The 21,270-nt window shown below is 39.1% G+C and overlaps 1 protein-coding gene across 4 annotated transcripts in view; it reads left to right on the plus strand.

The window, feature by feature from the left end:
• Window positions 1-21,270, plus strand: part of Fbxw7 (F-box and WD repeat domain containing 7) — a 170,340-nt gene that overhangs the window by 41,494 nt on the left and 107,576 nt on the right. Inside the window, exons 2-4 of one of the 4 annotated variants that reach the window (XM_037206698.1) lie at window positions 3,322-3,389; window positions 8,493-8,540; window positions 8,665-8,728. The gene's annotated coding sequence lies outside the window, so the exon portion shown is untranslated. The remainder of the gene's footprint in view (window positions 1-3,321; window positions 3,390-8,492; window positions 8,541-8,664; window positions 8,729-21,270) is intronic. The other 3 variants (XM_028894269.2, XM_028894270.2, XM_028894271.2) reach the window with 3 other exon arrangements.

The following is a 21,270-nucleotide window of genomic DNA, read 5'->3' on the forward strand; positions in this document are numbered from 1 at the left end:
TCCGAAGGTATTGGAAATCGGAACTTTTAGGGCTGGAGAGATGTCGTAGTGGATACAGAGTTCTGCCATAGCACCCAGATTGAGTGGCTCACAGCTTTGTATGACTCTAGCTCCTGGGGGATTCCATACAGGGTTTCCCTGTGTAGCTTTGGAGCCTGCCCTGGAACTTGCTCTGTAGACCAGGTTGGCCTCGATTTACAGAGATCCACCTGCCTCTGCCTCTTAAGTGCTGGGATTAAAGGTGGGCACCACCACTGCCCAGGCCACATTTTTTTTTTTTTTTAAATTCTTAAAACGGGAGGTTTTGATAATTCAGATGGTTGGGGGGTATTTTGGAATGGTAGTGCTGGAGGTTGGTTGTTCTCAGCAGTGATCTTTCTAAGTGACAGACCTCATAGAACCTTGCAGTAACTGCTCATTGCTTGAAATCAAGGCCAGATTCTAGAGTAACCAAACATGAACCAACAGGCATCTCCTAGTAGGATATTTCCTTAAGCCAGTTCTTTACAAGAGTGGCATTCCATTGTAGCCTTACTGATGGATTAGAAGTCTGCTTGTGGCGTTTGATTTACCTATCTTTGTATAAAATTAATTATATATCCTTTAGATCATATTTAGTAGTTAACAATATCATATGGTATTTTGCAGTAGTTTTTCTAGGTTCCCACCTTATTCTTCAGATTAAATTGGTTGAGGTCAAAGATGCATTAATTTTGCGGCATTTTCTGTGCTGTGCTTACTGAAGTTGATCAGTTAGTGCTGATTGGACAAGTGATCAGTTATGCTTTTGATTTTGAATGTTATAAGGGATGTTTCTGAGACACTTAGCAGGTAGCATAGATTTATACTTTGTTCTCATGGGAAAATAGAATAAATTATTAAAATAGAATAAAGTATATATTAGTTTAATCCTCAACATATTTTGCAGTACAGAGAGAACATTTTTAGGCTTCTGTGGTAAAATGGAAAAATGAGGACACCAGTCTCTGAAGCTTCTGATGTCTACAGTTGAACCAGGGTTGCTTCAGCAGCAGCATCAGTGGAGGAGTTGCTCTGTTGGTTGAGATGCACTAGTACCTCTGTCAGTCAGAAGGGCTGGGAGTTCTTCCTTCAGTTCATGGTTCTGCCAGAGGAGTGAAGGGAGAGCAGTTGACCTGCTCTGAAGCAGAGAAGAGGAAGTTTTTACAAATAGAGTAAAGCACATACGATGTGAGGAGCTAGGTTACCGCTCCATCTCTTTACCATTAGAAATTTCATCTTTTCATCTCCTGTCTTCACCCGTTTGACCCTCCGTACTTACTAATTGATATGAAAATACAATAGCTTTAATAGGATGGTTTATTGCAGTTATTCACAACTGAATTGTTTGCACATCTCTGAGTGCTATTAGATACCCAAAGTAATACGAGGTACAGGATTGATTAAGCTAGAGAAAATGTAGTGCCACTGAGATGGTACATCTTCCTGTTTATTTTGTGTGTCTGTGGAGGTCAGGTCAATACTTGTAGAAGTTGATTCTCTCTTTCCATCATGCAGGCCCAGGGGTTCAAACTCAGGTTGTCAGACTTGACAGCAAGCATCCTCCTCTACACTGAGTCATCTTGCTAGTCCTTGAACTATAACTTACCTGTTAGGCTTTTTTTTTTCTAATTTTACTTTTATTCGTAATTTTCAATTGTGCATATTATAGGTGTTTTTTTTTTTTTTAGATTGTCAGTGTATTTTTTTCCTCATTTGTTTTTATTCTTTTGGCTGTGCTTTTTTTTTGTTCTTCATTTCTCTCATGTTATTTTTAATTCATTGCTTTTCTTCCCTTAATTTTACTTTCCTGGAGAAGGCTGTCCTCGTTAGGGTTATCATTGCTGTGATGAAGCACCATGACCAAAAGCAACTTGGGGAGGGAAGGGTTTGTTTGGCTTGTGTGTCCTGAGTCACGATCAGATGGAAATCACGGCAGAAACTCAAGCAGGACAAACCTGGAGGCAGGAGCTGATGCCGAGGCCATGGAGGAGTGCTGCTCACTGGCTTGCTCAGCCTGCTTTCTTACAGAACACAGGGCCACCTGCCTAGGGGTAGCACCAACCACAATTGGCTGGACCTCACCTTCAATAATTAAGAAAACACCATCAGGGCTTGCCTACATCACTGGAGACATTTTCTCAGCTGAGGTCCCTCCTCTCAGATGACTACAGCTTGTGTCAACTTAACATAGAACTGGCCAGGATCAATTCTTCATTCATTTCTTATTGTGTCTTGTTCATTTCTATCATGGTCTTTGTGCTTTTAGTGAAAGATTAAAGCAAACAAATTTGTAACTGTCCACTGTAGTCACTTCAGTTGACCTTATTTTACTGCGCTTTCTGTGACTTTTGGTGGAGAGGTGGGAAATTTTCACTAGCCAAAATATTTTGACTTGGATTATCTGAGTACTATGTGGCTTTTTGGTTGGTGACTTCTGTTCCTTTCCTGGCTAAGAATTGTAGTTGTTTGTTGGCAAAAGTGGGGGGCGTTGTGTGGTTCCTTCCTATGCTGGTCTCTTCTCTGCAGGAGATTGGAAAAGGTCAGGAGGGGTTGATGTTGCCTTTGTTTTTTCAGTCTTTTTTTTACTCCTTTTCTCCAGAACATGTAGTTTCTACCTTTGTATTCCTTCACTTGTGAATCTCAGCGGTCCATTTGAGTTCCCTACTGTTGAGGTGTGGGCTTCTGGGAGCTACTCCCTGCCGTCTTTCCAAGTCTTCTGTGTCCTAGCCATGCCCACTAGATGATGTGCTTTTGTGTTCAGGCTGCCTTTTTGTAGGGTAAGGAGGACATGTGGACAGGTGAAGATGTCAAAGGGGCAGCTGTTGTCCCAGGAAGAACTCAACCATCTCTTGACCTTTCACTTTACTGTTTTTTACCTTTCACTCTTAGAAGAGCATTTCCTAACTTCCTGTCTCATGAGATTATTCCATACTTTAAATGTTTTACTTCGATTTTCATATTTAGGCATCAAATTTTACTAAGAGAATTGTAACTAGAATGGAACGACCCAGAGAGATAGTTTTTTAAAATTGATGATTGAATGTTCTTGAACCATTCTGTCAATGATTGTTCCTACCTCAGCTGTGAGTGTAACTGCTTTTGTAATGTGTGAGAATTTTGGTATTGTATTGTTTCATTGCCTTCTTGCCTAATACTGCAATATTTTCTAACAGACTTCAGATTTATATCTGGTGGTGAGTTTCTTTTCATTGCACACACACACACATACACACACACACACAAACCTTTTGTAAATGAAGTTTTCTTAGTTTCTTTTTTCTTTTTCTTTTTTCCTGACAGGATCCTGTGTAGCCCAAATCCCGACCTCTCAATCTTCCTTCCCCACCTCCTGAGTGCTAAGATTAAAGGTATGTGCTCCTATGCACACTTCTGTTGCTTTTCCCTATAGTCTCTTTCTCCATAACGTAGAGGCAATCTGTGTATATTAGGAGGATTGACATTTAATAATACTGAGACTTTCCCAGTCCATGAATATATCTCTCCTTTTAGTGGATCTCTGGTTATCTTCCTCAGCTTAAAGATTTTTCACATATTTTGTAGATATAAACTTACTTCTCTATTTGATATTTGTTGTTACTGTGTATGTACATGATGTTGATCAGAGGACAACTTTCAGAAGTTAGTTCTCCCTTTCCCCTGTGAGATCCAGGGTCTGAACTCCATATTGTCAGGCTTGCCAGCAAGTTTACCTGCTGAGCTGTTGGTCCTCTTCTCTTTCTTGATGACATTGGAAATGTTACTGCTGTTTTTCTTTTTTCTTTTCTCCTAGTTACTTTTCTGTAGCTCTGACAAAACACTGTGACCATGACAACTCATTTAAAAGAAAGCGATTAATTGGGTTTACTAGTTCAGTTTGAGTCCGTGATTGTAGAACAAAGACATGATGTCAGAAACAGTTCAGAGGACCTGGGTTCAATTCCTAGCATGCAGCAGCTCGCAAATGTCTGTAACTCCAGTTCCAGGGGCTCTAACACTCTCTTCTGCCCTCGGTGGGTATCCAGCACGAGACTGGTGTACATATGTATACAACACATGTAGGAAAAACACCCATATGCAGCAGATAGAAATGAAATATTGGAGTAAGTTCCTTTTTAGAGGACAGGAATTTGACTTGTACAGTCTTGTACAGTGTACATGTCAGGACAGTAAAAGGATGCACTGGTGCTTGTGTGGATTTAAGGAATATGCATGCTTGATAGAAGTTGGCTGCTGGTAACTGTGAGGGATTTTGAAACGGTCTGTGGAAGTGTTGAGGAACACTGAGGAAACATGCACTGTACAAATGAGGTGAACTGTACTGAAACCTCTCTTGTACTGTTTTGATAATTGGAGTAAATCAGGTGGTTTAAAGGCACTGGCCATAGCTTCCTTCTGGCTTGCTGGAAGCAGCTATATGAATGTCAGTCAGAAAGTTGAGGTATTTCTTTCAGACTGAGTTACCACATGAGAGCTTTCTGCTGTTCTTTTGTAGACCCAATGCCCCACACTTTATTAAGGAGACAGAAGTGTATCATGAGGTCCTTTGAGTAAAAAATTTAGATTTTTTAAATAAAACTTTCTCATGCATACAGCTTTTAAAGATATACTTGAAGGAAAGGGTGCTAGAGTATAGCTGTGTATAAGAGGAGAAAATAAAGTGGCCTACACTAAGCTCCTTTGTGAATATTAGAGTAGACTCCATGGGCGAGAAACTTGAGAAATGACCTCTGATGTTTCTCCCCAATAATTTAAGGTCTGATGTTGATGTATCTCCAGTAGCTGCCTCTTTGCCCTGGGGAACACCCCACGATGTCAGTGGGTGCTTGAAGTCTTACTTGGGATGGAATAGTGTAGATCCATGTTTACCCTGTAAAGTTGAGAATTTTTATCCCTCCTGTAAAACAGTGGTTTTCAACCTATAGATTATCATTTCTTTGAGGTGAAAACATTCAAAATCTAGCTTTTTTGAAAAATACATTATGTTATTGTTATTTGTAATAGTTAAACTATAGACTACTGTGCTACAGAATACTAGAACTTCTAACTTACATAGTGCCTGGGAAAGTACTGGCTTGTTAAGTATCAGTGTTTGCATGGTTAAGACACAGGGAGAAGCTTCATGAACTTTACTATTGATGAACAGTGTGCAGCCACTGAGGTAACTGTACTTCTGTGTTAGTGGAGACTTCCTGCTTCCATTCTTAGAGACTTTCTGAGATCTCTATGTCATCAGAAATCATAAAATTGGGTACTACCCCTTCACAAACCCACAGTCTGGTTCTGTGGGCTCTAGACAAGATCTATTGATCTTGCCTTTGGTCATTGTAGACTCTTACCTTCAAAGTAGACACCCTTCTCCCCCCCTCTCCCCTCTCCCCCCCTTTCCCTCCTTCCCTCCTTCCCTCCCTCCCTCCCTCCTCCTCCTCCTTCTTTTTCTTTTCTTTTTCTTTTTTTACTGAGAGGTACAGATCTCTTTGGGGTAAGAGTTCAGTAGTTAATCTTTCTCTTTCAGGAAGACAAATTTCTCATTAAGGGGTTTCCCTTTTTTGTTATAGGATATCTCTCCAATTAACACTTACATTAAAGGATGCTGATATTGCTCTTAGTAATTGAAAGACAAGAACCTTAAAGAAGTATGTTTCCTGCGTGAAGGGAGAATGGAATCTGATTTTAAAAATGGACTCAGTGGAAGTGTCAGCTCCGTATTGTGTGGCTGGCTGTCCTCTCACAGAAACCTCAGTTCCCGGTTGAGTGCAGTGCAGCTTTCTCCCCCAGGTCAAATTCTTACATTCCTGTAACGTTTTGGTGAGTCCGTCTCTAATAGCTGCTGGACTGAGGAGTAGCTTAAGTTGTCAGCGTTTGGGGATTGTTGAGGGAACTTCCCTTCAAGGCCTGGGTTTGCAACCCAGTGGGTTTGCCAGATGTCTAATGGTTAAAGGTGTTTGCTGCCAAGTCTGCCAGCCTGAGTTCAACCCGTGGGACCCACAGGTGGGCAAAGAGAGCACACTTCCACAAGTTGTTCTCTGATCTCCTTGTGCACTTGTGTGCACACATACACATGCCTGTGCACCTGCCAAACAAACAAACAAACAAACAAGCAAATGTAAACAGGAAGGAAACAGGTAACAACCCAAGGCAAACCTGTTGCTGTGGATTTTAAAGTAGGTGTCTTTATTCAAATGTGTTAAAAAAAAAAAACCTTCAAATTAAATCAAGATGCCAATTTAGTTTAGAGAAAAATAGAAATTGTTTACATTAAGAGACAGTGATTAGGTAAATCAAATGGAAAAGTAAAATAAAAAGAAATGAGACTACTAATATTTTAAATAAGGAATCTATCATTGTCAATCTTAACAAGAAATTTAGGGATATAAGAATATTATTTGATAAGCATTTCTTCAGCAGGTTAAAAAGACTTTTCTTTAGAGACATTGATTTAAAAAAAATCTTAGTTTTCTAAACAATAGGACTGAATAGTTGTCTTTAAAGGTTTTACAAATGTGTGGCATGACCATCTGGTTGTTGTTAATTCCTTTCTTTATGTGCTGAGTTATGTATTTGTAGTGTATGTGTATGTTGGTGTTCATGTGTGTGCGTGTATGCCACAGTGTATGTTTGTGTGGAGGTCAGAAGACAGCTTTCAGGAGTTGGTTCTATCTTTCCACTGTGGGTTCTGGGAATCAAATGAGTCAGGCTTGCATGATAAAGTTTTACCTGCTGAGCCACTCACTGGCCCATAAGTTTGTGAATTTAACTTGAATATAAGAAGTGTTAGCAAAACTTGGTGTAAGTAGTGGAGCTGTAGCTCGGTGGTAGAGTGCCTGCCTTGAGTACATGGCATCCTAGGTTCAGTACCCCCACCCCAAGACACCATTCACAAATGGAGCTGTAGAGATCTCTCAGTGAGTGAGAGTGCTTTGCAGCACAAGCGTGAGCCAGGAGAGCTCATGTGTCCTTGTGACCCCAGTGCTTGGGGCAAGCATCAGTTGGAGACAGAAGGATGGCTGTGCCTTGCTGGCCAGCCAGCTTAGACAAAAAACCAGCAAGCTCCAGGTTCAGTGAGGGACCCTGTCTCAAGGGTGGCTGCTGGAAGAGCAGAAAGTGCCCTAACCACAGAGCCATCCCTCCAGCCCTGGTTGTCATTTTCTTGATGACTTGAAATTTTTTTCAAAATGTGTTTTGCATATGAATCTTAGTTGCACATGTCCCTTGCTATAGTTCTCTAATCTATAGTTTACATGAAGTTTTTTATAAATAATATCTGATTTTAACAATCAGTTTTCCCTTATGTGTGATTTAAGAATAATCTTTGCCTTATTTAAAAAAGTTAAACCATTTCTTGTCATCTTACAGAAACGTTATTGTCCTAAATTTTGTTTACATCTCTAATATGCCTTTCTTTCTACATTTCCTATGGTCTGAGGTTGAATGCTATTAATTTGATTGTTCTTGATTTTAGCACATTTAGATACAGAAAATCTATTGGTATGATGTACTCAGGAAATCTTAAAAATTATACTGTGTGTTGTGTATGCAGGTGTGTGCTGTGTACATACTTGTTTAGGGCAGAGGACAGCTTGCAGGCTAGGCTCTTTCATCCTTGTGTGTTCTGGGCATGGAGCTGAGATCATCAGATAGAACACGACCTAGGGCCTTTACCTGCCGATCCATCCTGCCAGCCCAAGGAACATTTTATTTCTATAACTGGTGGTATACTTTCTAGATGGTAACAGTTTGTGTTCTTAGTTAAATCTGGTGAGTCTGTAAAAGGAATTTTAAGAGTTTTCCCCCTTGACTAAAAGGCAGACAGTTTTACTTGATACTGAAGTACATTCGTGTCTTGTGGTGGTGATAAAAGATTTGTGTCTTTTCTTTTGAGGTGGTATCTTCAGCCCAGGCTGCCCCAAAACTTCCTGTGTGACCTGACATGGAACCCTTGATCCTTTTGTATCCACTTCCCAAAAGGGCGGAACCCATATCCAGTTTATAATGATGGTTAAAACATGAACTGTGTAGTTGAGTGCAGCTGCTGTGTTTAAGCAGATGACTTAGTCGTTAATAAGAGTGATATGATTAACAATGGAAAAGATAAATACAGGCTTTTTAAGGTCCAGAGTGAAGTGCCTGGCAATTAGTCAGTTCCCTAAATATTATTTAGTACTTTTATTCCTGGGTCTTTGAACCTAATTAAACTTGGGATTTGACAGAGATGATTTGTAGTATAATTTTTATTAAATAAGATGACTTAATCTGACTTTTATAAACAGTAAAATCAATTTGCCAGTTTATATATAACTTTGCTGTGGATAAAATATTTTAATATTGTAAACTTTGCCAGTGTTCTGGTAGTTTGTTAGCTCTTCCATGTGTTATGTATACAAGTTCTTTTTAAGAACATGAAAGTTTTGTTTAAATTAGGCAGAGTCTGATTAACTGACATTGAATCATTTTTATTTTCTTTTTATTATTAGGAACTCTCAGCTGTCAAGGAGACTTTTAAAAGGCTCTCTAAATACTTGGTAAGTACTTGCTTTCCCTGTACTTTTGCATGTTCCTTACGTTGATGCATATTCTATTTGAACACCTCTGACAACAATAAGTCAAATTGCAATAAGAATTATATTTGTTTTCATTTTTACCTAGGTACGAGAATTTCTTCTCTTTATATCTTTTGTGATCCCTCTACACATTGTGTCTAGAAAATCAGGTTAGTAAGCAGGAATAGTAAATTTATGAATTAAATAAGACTTTTCCTACCTAAGATTATATACTATAACACATACAGATTTATTATTATTATTGTTATTATTATTATTCCATTCATTGCTTGACTGTTCCTTAATGTATTAAATATAGTTTACTACAGTGTGTCAGCATAAACACTATTACTGTGGGTTAGCATCTATGCTATTTCCTATCTGTACTATTTTATTTTTTTGTTTTAAGAGTGAAATGAGCCGGGCGGTGGTGGCGCACGCCTTTAATCCCAGCACTCGGGAGGCAGAGCCAGGCGGATCTTTGTGAGTTCGAGGCCAGCCTGGGCTACCAAGTGAGCTCCAGGAAAGGCGCAAAGCTACACAGAGAAACCCTGTCTCGAAAAACCAAAAAAAAAAAAAAAAAAAAAAAAAAAAAAAAGAGTGAAATGAAAACTTTTGTAATTACCTCTAATTAAAAATCTGGTAAGTTACCATTTCACTAGGGCGAACTGTTTCTTCACCCCGACCCCATCTATGTGTATAGTGTGTGTGTGTGTGTGGTAAATAGATGTGTGCACATGGGAGTACAGGTATGTGCGCATGCATGCTGAAGCCAGAGGAAGATGTCAGGTATCTGGCTTTATCATTCTTTCACCTTATCCTCTTAGACGGGGTCTCACTGAAACTTTAGCTCACCATCTTTTGGCCAGACTGGCTGGCCAGCAAGTCCTGACAGTCCTTTTGTGTCCCCACCCCAGTGGTAGAGTTAGAGGCCCACGTGACCCTGCCCAGCTTTAATGTGAGTGCTGGCACCAAAACGTCGGCTCTTACGCTCGCACAGCAAGCACTGAGTCACCGTGCCATCTCCCCAGCCCGGTTCTTGTTCCTGCTTCTTCTAGGCCTGTTCCTTCTCCTAGATAGCCGCTTCTACATTTACCCATCCACCCATGCATCTACCCACACACACATTGTGTATATTCTGCGTATAAAACAGACCATAGTTTCTTTTCCCTGAATTTGGCTTAATCATCGATTAACATGGTGATCTCATTTCTACCCATTTTCTTACCATATTTTTACTCATCTTTATAGCTGGAAGTGGGGGGGGCGTCAAACCTCCATAATGTGTATGTGCTATAGTTTCTTTGTCCATTCATTCATCTGTTATGAATAGTGCTGCCATAAGTGCTGATGTACGTAACACTTTGTGGTATGCTGACTTAGATTCTTTTGGATATATGCCCAGGAGTGGGATAACTGGATCATATGGAGTTCTATTTGTAGTTTTTTGAGGAGCCTCTGTACTAATTTCCATAGTGGTTACACCAGTTTACATGCATTCTTTTTTAATAGTGAAAAATTTTAAAGTGATTAAGTGTTCTACAAAATGAGACAAAATGCTTAGACATCGGTTGTTTTAATAATATAATCACCAAAAATGTTTATTTCATTAGCTAAAGGAGAGTCCCTAGATGCATAAAGAAATATGAAATGAAAAAAAAAAAACAACATCCTTTCTTGTACTAAACTGTTTACTGTATTTGAAATAGTAAATATTTGACCAGAGGATATTTCCATAGCAATTATAGCAAATACTTACATGCTCAGCAGTTACGATCTTCACTTGTAATCTGTAGCAAATTTAGGAGCGTATAATAGAACAAGGATACCAATACAGATTTTTACTACCTTACAGTGTGGTGACTGATTCTGGAGTGTATACACAGAAAGGGGTAGTTTGACCCTTCCTAAATTTGAGTTACAACCAACTGTCAGCATTGTTGACTTATGGTGAATATTGAATTTTAAATGTATTTAGTGGCAGTTTTATTGTCCTATAGTTCACACAGCAGAAAACCTCATCCTTGTATACTGTTAGTGATCCTTGAGTATATTCAGTGTGTACACTCCTCACGGCCATTCACACTCAGGCTGCTTTCATTTCCCTTCTTCCCTTTGTCTCTCTCTCTAGGCAATCAATGACGGGGCTTCTGCTTGTGAGAGTTTGCCCGTTTTGGACATTGGTAAAAATGGCACCACACAGTATTTGTTCTTTTGTGCCTGGCTTCATTCACTTAGCACAATATTTTCAGTATTGTATGTGTCATATCAGTATTTAACTCGTTTTTATGACGTATTAATAGTCGTTCGTATGCCACATTTTATTTAGTCATTCATCGGTGGGTAGATCCACTTTTTTGGTTGGTAGGAATGTGTGTGTTGTGAGCTTTCTTGTATAAGTTTTTGTGTGGATGTCTATTTTTATTTCTTTTGAGCATATGTGAATGGGGTAGGAATGATACTTAGTCCTTTGTGTACCTCTTCAAGTAGCATTTTACAGTAATACACAAAGGTTCTAGTTTTCCCGCATCCTCATGGACACTTATGCCTGTATTTTAGTCTTCCTAGTTGGTGTGAAAGGGTATTTCATTGTGGGTGATTTCATGTGCTTACTGATCATTTGTTGTCTCTGAAGAAAGAGCTATTCAAGTTCTTTACTCATTTTTCAGCTTATATTATACTTTTAATATTGAATTGTGAGTAGTCTTTATAAATTGTGACTACTAGACCTTTATCAAATATGAGTTGCAAATATTTTCTCCTATTCTTTGCATTATCTTTTTACTTTTAAAAAATGTCATTGGAAGAATGAAAGATATTAATTTTGATAGAACTCAGCATTCATTTTGTTGTGCATTTTGCATAAAGTTACAAGTTCACTTTAAAATAAGTACTTATTGATAGTCAAAGTCTGGGACAGGCTTCATCACAAGTCCATACAGAACACTGATTTGTCATGTATCTCATGGCCAGAGCTCAGCAGAAGCAGTTACTATTGTATTTGTGTTTCAGCTCCTCAGGGGTTTGTTTCCGTTAATCTCCTGTTTGACTCTGTGTGTTACAAAGACTATGTTGTTCCTGTGTGGTTGGTTTATGTCAGTCAGTGTGGTGTGGTTGGTTTATGTCAGTCAGTGTGGTGTGGTTGGTTTATGTCAGTCAGTGTGGTGTGGTTGGTTTATGTCAGTTAGTGTTGTGTGTGGTTGGTTTATGTCAGTCAGTGTGGTGTGGTTGGTTTATGTCAGTCAGTGTGGTGTGGTTGGTTTATGTCAGTCAGTGTGGTGTGGTTGGTTTATGTCAGTCAGTGTTGTGTATGGTTGGTTTATGTCAGTTAGTGTTGTGTGTGGTTGGTTTATGTCAGTCAGTGTGGTGTATGGTTGGTTTATGTCAGTCAGTGTGGTGTATGGTTGGTTTATGTCAGTCAGTGTGGTGTGGTTGGTTTATGTCAGTCAGTGTTGTGTATGGTTGGTTTATGTCAGTTAGTGTTGTGTGTGGTTGGTTTATGTCAGTCAGTGTGGTGTATGGTTGGTTTATATTACTCTATGTTGTGAGAGCATTCTTTCCCCTACGCCTGATGAGACAGGGTCTTGCTCTGTATCCCTGGTGGGTCTTGGATATCCCAGCTTCCCAAGTACTGGGATTTTGGCAGTTTAACATTCCTGCTTGTGATTTCTGTTCTCAAGAGAAAATGGATCCATTTGAGATATGTCTTTGTTTCTTTTTGACTGAATATGTTTTGACTGGTCATGTGGTCTGGGTGGCCAGAAGCTTCCTTAGAGTATCGCAGACAACACAGGCTGACAGAAGAGCTGAGATGTTGGGAAGAAACCTTGAGGCCAGAGAACATCAGAGGATGGGAGCCATCCGAGTACAGTCTCTACCCAATTCTTCCACTGCCACCGTCAACTACTCAGGGGCCAGGGTAACATCCCAGGCATCAGGCTGAGAAATAGAAAGATGGCTCAGAGATGAGGGGACTGAGCCAGGTAGTAGCCACACACTGCAGAGGAAACAGTTTGGAGTTCTCATCTACAACACTAAAACCAGAAGTTCCTCTGAAAGAATATAGCAAAGTCCAGATATGCTGTTATTTTTTATATTGTCTGTTTTCCTCCAGAAATTACTAGATACATATGGAAAGTAGATATGACTCATTTTCAGATACAGTAAATTAACAAGTAGAAACTAACTATGAGAGGACTAGATAATGATTAAAGATTTTAAAATAACTCTGAGGTAGCATCAGAAAAAACAAGTAATCCTGTGTTCAAATGATTGAAAAATACTGCAGAGTGAATAGATAGAGCACAGAGAACATCAATAGAGATACTGTATAAAGAAGCAGGAGAGAGTTTAGGCCTGTCTGGAAGGAGAGCTAATTAAATAAGCAAAACAACTGTTGAGCAATGAGGAGAGTCAATTAACTCAGAGTAATAAAAGCCATCAACTGGAAGGATGGGGAGGATAAAGAATAGAGACAGTAGAGAGAAAGACCTGGTCAAAGATGGCTGGCTGTGTCAGTCACAGGAGGAGAAGTAATGGCTGGTGAGCCTATTCAGTGGGAAGAAGTGTCAGCCCCAAAACCAAGAAGCGCAGGCAGAACCACCATCAAAGAATCTACACTTAGTTGCGTAAGTGGCCGAGCTGCTCAGTTGCCACCAATACAGAGAAAATCTTGAAAGCAATAATAGAAAAAGAACTTATCAGAAACAGTGTTGGCTAGAAGATGAGGAGTCGTCATTCAGAGAGCTGAAAGGGGAAGCTGTCACATAGGAATTCTGTGACTTACATTTGAAAGTAAAACAAAGACATGTTTAGAGAGAGAAACACTGGGGCTTTCTGTTATCTGACCACAGTTATAAGTAACTCGAAAGGAAATCCATCAGTTTGAAGGAAAATAGCCACCTAGTGAAAGAATTCACATCAATGCTAGCAAATATGTAATACTGTCATTTTTCTAATTATAAAAAAGCTGCATGCTTTTTCCTTACTGTAAAAATAAAAACAACAATCTATAATACTATATTGTTGACTAAATAATGTCTACATGAAAACGTTTATCAAATTGTGCTGTTTCTTTTTGATTAAATTTTGATTTTGTTGATTGTTGTTGGGGATCTTTATTGTACTTTTTGTTTATTTGAATGTGTTTCTTGTTAAATATCTGAGAAATGATACACCAGACTGTTTTTAATAGTATCACAAGTTGATGTTAAATGATATTCTTTATTATATGAAATCTGTTTTAAAGTTTAATTTCTGTTCAGGATTCTTAGTAGCACATTTTTACTTCTTAAAATGTGAAAATTTTATAACATAAACCTGCCATTCTAACTATTTCAGGTAGGCAGTTCAGTTACATTAATTACATTCACACTGCTGTGTACCTATCACTACTTATATGCAGAACTTTGCTCTTACTCGTACCAGAAACTCTGTACTAAGTGAGCAGCAGTCCCCCCCCCCTCCTCCGGTTCCTCTTCTTCCAGCATTGTTAGACTGACTGACTCGGCTGTCAAGAGCCCTGTGCATTCTTGACACGAGTTGCTTAGACAGCTATTTGCTGACTCTTCTCAGTGTGTGATTGATTTTCAAAAATCTTTTATTCAAAGACCATTTTATATTTTTGCTTTTACATTTCATACCTTTTATTTTAGAAATTCTTTTAGGATCTCTGTATATACCCTGGCTATCCCATAATTCTTACATAGACCAAGCTGGCCTTCAGATTTGCATCGGATCTACTGCCCTAGACTCTGGAGGGCTGTATTGTCAGCTCAGCATGTGCCACCATGTCTGACTTTTTATATTTTGTTGTTTTGTATTGTATTTTGGAAGACTGAATAATCCCCCCCCACCGTGTCTGCATCTTAATTTTCAAAAGCTCTGTTGTGCCTTGTGCTGAAGGAACTCTGCATATGTGATTAAGAATGTTGAAGAGGCTAGGAAAGAGGAAGAGATTAGAGAAAGATGCACAAGTGGTACTGTGCTTTGAAGAAGAAAGGGGCCAATAATCTGGGGGATTCAGTAAGCATTCTGCAGGCTGTAAAAGCAAAGGAGAACAAATTAATTTGGCCTGCAAGCACTTTGGATTTAGCTCAGTAAAACTAGTTTTGGATGTGTGATTTCAAGAACTTTGAGCTAATAAACTTAACTTCTGCCAGTGAGTTTGTTATGTAGCCACAGAAGCTGATGCAGACCTGGGTACCTATTCATGGAGTGTTGCTATTAGAAAAATCCCTTTAGGTGTGTGTGGGAGAACTTGGGGAATGTATAACAAGTGATAGAATTTTGAAGAGCATGAATGGAGAAAAACCTAGCTTGCTTTGAATAAGGTAAAATATAAAAGTTTTGCTTGATGAGGCCTCAGAAGGACATAAAGGACCTTGGTTTAAAAAAAGAAAAAGAAAGCTGGAATTGGGGCTAGAGAGATGGTAGACCGGTTAAGAACACTTGCTGCTCATGCAGAGGACCCGGGTTAAGTTACCTGCACCCACATTAAGCAGTCCCAACTTCCTGCACCTCTACAAGCTCCAGTAGATCTGATGCCCCCTCAGGGCCTCTGTGGGCACATATATGGATGTGCCCATACTAACATACATGTGCACAAGCACATGCATGCTCTTACACAAATAAATAAATAAAATACAAAGCAAAGAAAGCCAGTTTTCATAAGGAATCGGTGAAATCCTCATACATAGATGGCTGATGGAAACGTGAGCGTTAAAGGTACTGCTGGTGAAAGTCACCCGTGAGTACACGTGTGGAGGTTGATGCTGAGGACTTTCTGTCATGGGCCATTTTATTTGTCAGCACAGGGTCTCACTCACTGAATGTAGAATTTCCCAGTGGGTTAGACTGGCTGGCCAGCGAGCCCCTGCATCCTCCTGCTTCTGCCTCCTCGGGGGTAGGATTGCAGATGCATGCTAACCTTTTTACCTGGGGGTCTGGCTCAGGTCCTCAGGCTTGCCCAGCAAGCATTTCGCCTACCTAGCTATCTCCTCAGTCTCTACGTTTATATTCTCATAAAATACCATATTGCTTGGAGCAAACATCCTTTAGGGCTGGGGGTGAAACCCGAGGATTTGCATGTACCGGGCAAGCTCTCTCACTGATCTGTTTCCCTAACCCTATACATGGTTAGGAGTTTTGCTTTTCGAGACAAGATTCCTCTGTGAAACTCTGGCTGTCCTGGAACTCACTCTGTAGACCAGGCTGGCCCTAAACTCACAGGCGCTCACTCCTGGGTGCTGGGATTAAAGGTGTGTGCCACCACTGCTCCGCTACTTTGAGACTTCTTTTTGAACACATGGATATGTAAAAATTTAACTCAAAATTCAGAACTTCCTTGTTTAAAAGTTAAAAATTGAATTTATGATGAGAACAGTTATTTAGCAAAATACATTAGTCTATTTAGATAAGCTTATTTATTGAAGAAAGTTACTTGGAAAGTAGAAGTACATTGTTTTTTGAATCATTTTAAGTGATAACATTTCATAATGGCTGATTAGTACATTTGAATTATACATATCCATACATTCAGCCTTTACCTACCTTTTAAAAGGACTTTGTTCTACAATGGGGTCTTGTTTGCTTGTTTTATGATGGAAGCATATGTAAAAATAATAATTGTGTTTTTGACCATCACTAAGTCAAAATTTAGTGTTTACATTTAAAGTAAAATGTAGTGCTACTTAGTATGGAGTTTCTAAATATTATAGTTCCCTCTTCTGTTGCTTCAGGGTTACTGCACCATGCTCAGCCTTTCAACAGCTGTTTAGGAATCACTAGCAAACTTAAGTTGCTGCTTGTTTCTCTGGGGCCAGAATTCCCATGTGTGCCAGTTATATTGTTAGCGTTTCTTTATTAGTTGAATTTAGAACACTCATTGCTAAAAGTTGTTTGTAGTTAAGTTAATATGCGAGTGTGGGTAACAAGGTAGGGGATACAGTGAAAAACAGACACTGCACAGTGTAAGTGTTGCTGCTGGACAGTGGCAGGGGAATCCAGGCGCCTCGAGAACTTCTTGGAATGAGAATGATGGAAGAAGGTAGGGGCAACAGAGTGCTACTCTTTCTGCTTAGAACTTGTTAACTGTAAAAGACATTTATGAGACAACATGGAAAATTTGGATATTGACTGGTGTTAATTGTTATGGAAATACAGTTAATGTGATGATATCGTGTGGTGATTCAGTGAACATGAGAGGCATTTGTGAAATCGTGTGTGTGTGTGTGTGTGTGTGTGTGTGTGTGTGTGTGTAGGGTGGTATGAGTGAATGTGTGTGTATGTGTAGTGCATGTAGGAATTTAGAATACCTGCAAGAAAGAAAAAAGACAAGGCAACATTGGCAGTATTTTGAGTTGAGTGTAGTTGTACTAAATATGAATCTGCAAACCCACTCTTCTTTCTTCTGCACATTGGGAACTTTTCATTTGGAATGCCCATTCTGTTTCCTGCTGACTGTCTTCTTGTACTGCTCCTCCTCTCCTGACATTTAAAAGTGTTCTGAAATATTTTACAAGTTTTACTTTGATTTTTGTTGTAGACATGAGGCTTTTGCAAACATTTAATCTTTTCTCCTGTATTTTTCTTCTTGGTGAGGATCACCATTTATTACAGTAATTATTTTGCTTGTTATGTCTTTTTTTTTTTTTAAACTTAGTTTTGTCTTTGATCCTGGAATATAAGTTTAATGCTGGTGGAAGGGATTTCTATTTCTTTTTGAATGTCTTTGTTACTCTTACTTGCCTAGCACATTAGATGCTAATAAATACTTGAGTCATTGAGTGAACGAGAATTAGTTCTAGAAGACCAAGGACTTGAAGTTCAGTCAAGGATAGAACCAAAGAGAATGTTTTTGAAAGTTAATCTTATGGGGCTTATGGGAACCTCAACCCTGGGGGAAAAATGTGGGCTAATATGTACAGATTTAGATACTAAGTCACCCACCAATTTTTACTATAAAACCTTGATATGTCAAACATTCACCATAATTCTAACAATGGGAATTCCTCTAAGTTATTGTGCCGTACTCTTCCTGGTTTTATAGTAAAAATTGGTGGATGACTTTTTTTTTTTTTTTTTTTTTTTTTTTTTTTTTTTTTTTTTTTTTTTTTTTTAGTATCTAAATGTTTCTGTGGATGGATGGTGGATGGATAGATGGAACTGGAGATCTGATCCAGAGCCTTGTGCATATGAGGCAAACATTTAAGGCTACTTCTAAACAGATGGATCCTCTTGTTTTCTCAAGAATTGAAAATTAATTCAGTATGCATACATACAGTATTTAACTTTTTAAAGTAAAATTTTGACATTCAGTTACTTATAATTAAGAAGGAAACTGGTTAACTTTATGGAAGTAATCATGAGGACTGGGAGTGTGGCTTAGTGGTTGTGATGGTTTGAATGAGAATGGCCTGTAGTGGTTCATATATTTGAATACTTGGTCTGTAGTAGGTGAAACTGTTTAGGGAAGGATTAGGAGGGGTAGCCTTGTTGGAAGAGATGTATCACTGGTGGGTGGGCTCTGACCTGGCCTAGTGTCTCTACCTCCAACCTGCTGATGAGTTGTAAGCTGTCAGCTACTGCCATGGTCCACATCATGGTGGTCATGAACTCACCATCTGAAACTGTAAGCAAACTCCCAATTAAATTCTTTCTTCTAAAAGTTGCCTTGATCCTGGTGTCAGTCACCTCACTGCTATAGAGCAGTAACTAAGACAACGGTAGATTGTAGGCGGAGTTTTCCTGTTTCAGCAGCGCTACCAAATAACACGGAGACTTGATATGAATTATAAATGCAATAGCTCAGGCTTGTTGCTAGCCAACTCTTACCTTTAAATTAACCCATATTTCTTATCTATGCTTTGTCACGTGGCTCATGGCTTGTAACCTCATTTTCTACACATCCTGCTTGGTGTTTGGCTGATGTCTCCCCGGACTCTGCCCTTCTTGTCATCATTCTCAGTTTGGCTTTCCTACCTAACTTTATCCTGTTCAGCCATTGGCCGGTCAGCTTCTTATTAAACCAATTCAAGTGACAAATCTTCACAGTGTACAAAAGGATTATTCCACAGCAGTAGATCACTTGTTTACCATGCTTAAAGCCCTGGGTTTCATCACTAGCACTAGAGAGAAAAAAATAATCACACTTTTAATTTGTTCATGATCAAATATTAATATGTAATGTTCCCTGTAAACAGGCCTGTAGGTAGATTTGATTAAATATTCACTGTCTTTTCCCAGAACAAAATTATGCTTTTTTTTTGACATTTTAAAAATGTTTATTTCTGTTGGTTAGTCTTCAAGTTCTGTCTGTATGCAACCTAAGGATCAATAGTACATTGAATTAGCTGACAAGGAAGAAAAATGATAAATAATGAAAATGACCATTATTGCTTACATTCTATTTTTGTTAGAACTAATTCAAGAGCCAAGGGATATTGGGGGTGGTAGGGGAAATGAGGCTGATGAAGCATTTCATGGCTGGATGTTTCAGAAGCATTTTATGCTCTTGGATCTTGTTTTCGGCTTTGTTTGGATGCAGTGGTAATGCTGAGGGCTCGTCAAATGCCTTGCTTTCATTGAGAGCAGCTTACATGTGCTGGGGACTTTAAATTGATACTTGCTTTATTTTTACACATGATGATGTACTTCTTCTGAGCATATTGTATATTTATTGGCAGTGTAAATTATGTCAAGTGTTAATGCTTGGTGCCTGTTCTTACCCTAGCATGATGCATTAATTTTTTCATTACCTCTTTTTGCTCCCCTGCCTCCCCTATTTGCTAGAGAAGCTCAGGAACAGCAGTTGAGACCTTGTCCCCTAATGTCTTTGACGTGCATTTCAAAAGGTGGCAGCATGGCTAGAGCTAGATTTTCCAAGTTCTGTCGTTCAATCATTTTAGAACTTAGGCTGGTAGTCCTTTGTATTTCCATGTACTGGCTGGTGTAGTAGCAGCACGGGGAGGTAGACTTCAGGGCAGGACAGCTCAATTGCATCTGGATTTAAATTCTCTTAGCATACAGTGCCTTCAGCAGGCGAGTAGGAGGTTGCTGAATTATTTTGCTTCTTTCTTTCTGTAGCTTTTATTTACAGAAGGTTGGGCTTTTGTCGTCGTCCCCCCCCACACACACACACACCTTGTGCGGTGCATGCCTGCTCATAGGTATTCTGGAAAAACTGAGTTAAGTATAACATGATATCAAAAGGACAGTGCAAGGTGAAGGCAGGAACAGTACTGGCTCTTGATAGCTCTAAAGCAGGGAAGGAATTGAGCATGAGACATACACAAGTACAGAGCTTTTCAATGCCACAGGACGTAGACTCTTGTAATGGAAGGCCTTTTGTTATTTTCACTTTCCTTTTTTTTAAAAGATGTATTAAAAAGAATTGACAGTTGTATCTGTTCATTAAGTTATTTTGAATATGGTTATAAGAAGACTAACGTATTTGTATTAATGTGATTCTCTTATTCTGGGAATTTAGAAAGAATTATAATTACCAGATGCAAGTAACTATATCAGGAAAGGTAGAATGTTTTAAGTATAAACATATTAGGGAATTAGGGAATGACTAATATCTTTAATACTGTTTGCTTATATTTTCAAAGAGGTTTTCAAATTTCTCTGTCTACTGAAATGCAAATGACCAAGGGAGAAGATGCAGTGTGAGGAGAGGTCCTTGGTGGCTTTTAGTTATTACTGTACTTATGTACATAGTCACATCCCCTTTTTCCCAGTAAAACTGAACAGCCTCGATAGCAGGGATTGCATGGCTCACCTTGCTGCTCATTTCATCATTTTCTGTGCTGAATCGTTTTGCAGTAGAATTTCATTTTCATTACCTCTCAGGTCTGAGTACAGTATTCAGAGGGAGTTTTTTACTTTGTGCATTGTACTCAGCCACCCTCCTGCCCTCTCCCACCACTATTCAAAGATCTGTACTAGCTACTATCCAAATTTAAATTTTATTGAAAAGAAAAAGGATTTAGGCCTATGTTTTCTGTTTTCCCATTGAATTTGAGGTTGACAAGTAAGATTGAGAACAGTACTGTAAATAAATCTGTAGTAGAGAAGTAAAGTGAGTGAGCATGCTTACTGTGAGTGTTTGGCAGGCTTCCTGAAGTGTAGATCCTAGGTCATCAGTTCTGACTGGTGAGCTAGAAGCCTGTCCAGTTATTCGCTCCTGTTGTTTCTCTGAGCAGCGCTGCAGCAGTTCTGAGTCGGAGTCTTTCTTGAACAGTGTGCGGGGACAGCGAGGGGTGGGGCTCTTTCCGGTTGGCTGTTGAAATTTACAGAGGGAACAGGTTGGATAGGCTGAGCGGAAGGTGTAGGCAAACAGATCCAAACTGATGGAAGGCAGAAAGAGTGGTTGGTATGTTTCGGGGTGTCTGGAGTTTGCTCCTTTGCTAAGTTCTTGAGCTTTAATATAAACACGTTGGAATATTAAAGCACTTTACATTTTTGTGTAGTAGCAGGAGACCTGATGCTTCTCACAGATTTTCTTGGTGATGAGTTTGTGGCTGTTATCTTCTATTGTTGTGAACTTGATTTTTCAGTTGTTTTTAATTCATTTTTTTAGCAGTGTTTCTTTCAGCCAGAGAGCTGCAGAATGAGTCATTTAGCTAGTTTTAGTCTGTATGGGACCTTACTAGTTGTGATTTTTCTAAGTCAAATTCTCTTTTAATGATCAAGTCAATGTGTGGCTGTG

The sequence above is a fragment of the Peromyscus leucopus genome, chromosome 6 (assembly GCF_004664715.2).
Source record: "Peromyscus leucopus breed LL Stock chromosome 6, UCI_PerLeu_2.1, whole genome shotgun sequence".
NCBI classification, from domain to species: Eukaryota; Metazoa; Chordata; class Mammalia; order Rodentia; family Cricetidae; genus Peromyscus; species Peromyscus leucopus.